Here is a 4,404-nt window from a genome sequence, read left to right on the forward strand (position 1 = left end):
CTTCTTCTTCTTTTTTTTCCCCTGAGGAAGACTTACCTCGAGCTAACATCTGTTGTGAATCCTCCTCTTTTTGTAAGTGAGCCACCACCACAGCATGGCCACTGACAGACGAGTGGTATAGTTCGGTGCGTGGCTGCTAAAGTGGAGGGAGCTGAACTTAACCACTAGGCCACTGGGCTGACCCTCCACCAGTTTTCATAGGTGGCCCTGAAAACTCCATGAAGAGCAGCAGAGCATTGTCTAACACAGTCCCGGAAGATGAGAGGATGGTGCAAAAAGACTGGGCAGGGTTCTGCTGTGCTGTACACAGAGTCACTAGGAATCAGAATCGACTCAATGCGCTAACAACAAAAACAGGAGAGGAGAGAAGAGAAGATTGATTGGCCCTTGATTCCTGTCCTTATTTCTGCCCTGGCTTGTCTCAGAGAGCACCGAAGGATGCAAGACCAGCTCTGCAGGGGGAGGCATTGATCGCCAAAGGATCTTCATGTCTGTGTCCTCTAGAACAGAGCCCACAGATCTTGTGTTATTCATTTATGCATTCAGCAGATCTTTACTGCGTGCCTGCTAGGCACCAGACGCTGGGCTAAGGGCTTAGTATATCATGATGAGCCCGAGCTAGCCTGCTCTCTACCTTTATGGCATTTACAGTCTGCTTGGTGACATAATATTAGTTAAAAAAAATCACATGAATATATTATATTCAAAGGTTTTAAGCACATCTCTTTTCTCTCACCCCCAGCATAAGGCTGGCACAAACATGGTTCACAGTGAGCAGCTGTGCGAGGAATGACAGTAAAGGGGAAGAGGAATGTTCGGGCTACAGGATGGACATCTTGGGGGCTGGGCTGGGGACCTCCCCCTCCCCAGCAAAGGTGAGGCCTCGGGCGTCCCTGCATCAGCTGCCCTTCTGCAGCAGCTGGGGCTCACCCTCTCTGGCTGAGATGCTCTGAATGAACTGCTGGGGACTTGGGGAGCAGCCATGCACAGCGGGGGTCCTCTCCAGAGGTGTGGCCTGCCTTTCTCCACTCCCATGGTTATGAGAGGCTTTCCCAACACATCCGCCTCTTAGATCCCTGGGGTCGTGTGTACCAGCGCATCCCCTGAATGTTATCCGATGCAAAACCGGTGTTCCACAGCTATTTGTGGAATGAATGAAGCAATGAATGGATAGACGGGTAAATAGTGAATGTCCCCAGGGTGCCTCAGTATGTCGTGCCGAGCCGTGCCCCTCCCCAGGCTGGCCTGTTGGGTACTGCGGGCTGATTGGTGATGGGGCTGAGAGGTGGGAATGGCCTGTACCAGCCTTGCTCAGACATCAGTCAATTTCACTCAATAAATATTTGTGTCTGGATCTAAATGTGCTCTGAGAGGCTGCTCTCGGGAGAGGCTGAAGCCAGCAGGAGGGAAGCGAGGCAGTGAGTGCCCTACCTCTGGAGTGTGCTGAGATGCCCTTCTGGGAACACACATGGCCTGTCTGGGCTAGGCAAGGTGATGGTGAACCAAGTCACAAAGAGAGAAGCAGACAGTACCAGCAGAGCAGTGGAGTGGGCATGGGGTTGGGGCAGTGTCCTGGGGAGGTGGAGTCTAACCATGGACAGAAGCTGGCTGTGCGTCAGGGAGAGAGAGAGAAAAAGCTACGGATAGCTGGGTCAGATACTAAAAGGCAGGCGTCGTCAATCCCACTTTGTAGACAAGGAAAGGGGCTTTAAGAAGAAGCCAAATTTGACCCCAAGTTGGTCTGATTCAAAACCCATTAGGCAGATGTTTACATAATTCAAGCCTATTGGAAATGGGAAGACTTTCGTGGTGTTTACTAATCATTCATGTAGCAAACTAATTTCATTTCTTCAATAGTCATTTCAATTAAATCCTGCACATTTATTGAGCACTTAGCGGGGCCAATCGACTGTGTATTTTGTTTCAGGAGAAACATGTCTTATAAAGAGGGGGCAGCCGGAAGTGTTGGCTTCGGGCTGGGAGATCTGGATTCCGGTCCTTCTTCTGTTGTTACTTAAATCCTCGTCTCCCCACTTCTTCTCTTACCATTCTACAACTCTGTTAGTGTTTTGTTATAGACAACTGTTTTGCACCAAAATGCTGACCTTGAAAGCTATTTTTCCTAGAGCTTTACTGCTGAGATAATTCAGATTTGGAGACTGGGCTCTTTCTTCTATTTTTGGCTGGATTCTATTGGAGATTTCCTCGGATTGATTTCATTTTCTTATTAGCAATTCATTATTACATTTTTAATAATTGTCAGCTAGACTTACCAACTAAATGTTTATAAAATGATTTTGCTCCAAGTCGATGACTCCAGTACCATTGGAGTAGATCTGGATGTTGGGATCTTAGAAATTGAATCCTGTAGGCGCATCTGTAGGATGGATCCCAGACTGATGTGTGGTTCAGTCCCCCGAGATTCTCACTGCAGCTGGAGCTGGGGAACAGGGGGCTGAAGGCTGATGCTGAGCCCTGTCAAGACCTCCACATGCTAGTGTGATGCCTGAACACTGGGGACAGAGGGAGACTGTGTCCATGGGCTCTGGGGAGAGAGGGCGCTTCACTGTCTGAAGCTGCATGAGGGTAAATGAGTATGGGACCCCCTCCCTCACCTGGGGGTGGGCTATATTCTGAGAGCTGCCCTTCCAGAATGCTCTCTCGAGCAGGTAAAGGAAGGTCCAGTGAATCCAGCATCTTCTGGTGTGGTAAAGAATAGTGTCAGTTTCCCTGCCCCCTGCTGCCCCATCTCCTTTCCTGGCCAGAATCTCTAGGGGCTGGCTCCTGAGGCCAAGAGCTCTGGTCTGTGACCCTTGTGCCTAGCCACAGAATAGGTGCTAGATACGTGTTTGTTGAAGTGGACTGAATTAGACTCTGAAACTCCAGAGACTGTGGACTTAGTCTCCCTCAATACACTCCTTTCCATCCTAACACTTGACAGGAACTCATTATCAGTCTGGAAATTATAGACTCACAGACAATTTATGCCAGGGGTAGGAAAGGCAGATGCCTGCAGGAACCGGGTGGGTCACACTAATGTGAGAGGTGACCTGGAGGAAAGTAGTGTGGAATAGTGGGGCTTATGGCCAAGTAGAGTTGACATGCCCAGTTTAAAGGCAATCAGTTTGCATTTCTGGAAAATTTCTGTTGGCCAAATAAAATACCTCTGATCCAGCTTTAAGGCCCTTGGTTTAGGTTTTTAGTCAAATAGGTGTGTGTGGAGTAAGGCTCAACAAACCAGGCAATGAGGTATGAAGAATGAAAAATGTAAGGAAACAAGATGGCAGACTGGCTGCATGACAAGTCACAGAGGAGCTCTCCCCAGGGGTGGTGCTGATTTGGCCCAAGGTGAGCTCATGCTGGAGACAGCCAGAAGAGTCAGGTGCCATCTCTAAGTACCTAAGGCAGCTCGGGGCAGCATCTCTTCAGGAATGTGGTCCCCTAGTGTGCCATAGTAGTGGCAAGACAATAGGAACGATGATGAGAGGAGAACAATCATAGCTGGTGTTTACTGAGTGGTTCCTCTGTGCTGGGCATTGTTTTCAGCATTATCTTTTTTTTTTCTTTCTTTCTTTTTAACAGATTTTATTTTTCTTGAGCAGTTTTGGGTTCACAGCAAAATTGAGCAGAAAGTACAGAGAGTTCTCATATACTCCCTGCCCCCACACATGCACAGCCTCCCCCATTATCAACATCCTTCACCAGAGTGTCCATTTGTTACAATCGATGAACCAACATTGACACATCGTCATCATCCAGAGCCCATAGTTTACATTAGGGTTCATTCTTAGTGTTGGACATGTTGGGGGTTTTAACAAAAGTATAATGACATGCATCCACCACTGTAGTATCATATAGAACAATTTCAGGGCCCTAAACATCCTCTAGCACTGTTTTTAGTCCTCCCCCCAGCATTTGATGTAGGCATTTTGATCCCCCCTTCACTGAGGAAGTCATGGAGGTCCTGAGAGAGTAAGTGGCCAGCTCAGGAGGACGGGAGCCTGCTTGAATGAAGCGGGGGGGGGGGGGGGGGGGGGTGCAGCCAGGGGGCCTGTCAGCTGCAATGCTTTCTCACCTTCTGAGCATCAATAGCCTGGTGCGGAGCTCTTGACATTCCCCGGGGGCCCCATGGGAATACACTTTATCCCATGGCCGTCAGGTGAAGTTACTGGAAGCTCGCTTGCATTTAAAGCAGCTGCTATTATTTTTACATGACAGTCAAACTCATGAATGATAGGGAATTTCCAAGATAATAAAATGCATAACTATCCCTTGTTGAAGAAATATATTTTCTGTTCACAGTCCTCTGTTCATCTGGAATTTCAATGAGCTGCTATTTCTTTTTTCACATATTCTATTGTGTTTAGCTAACCCAAGTTTTCTTGGCAATTTCCAAAAATGCAA

This window comes from Equus asinus, chromosome 2 (genome assembly GCF_041296235.1).
Source record: "Equus asinus isolate D_3611 breed Donkey chromosome 2, EquAss-T2T_v2, whole genome shotgun sequence".
NCBI lineage: Eukaryota > Metazoa > Chordata > Mammalia > Perissodactyla > Equidae > Equus > Equus asinus.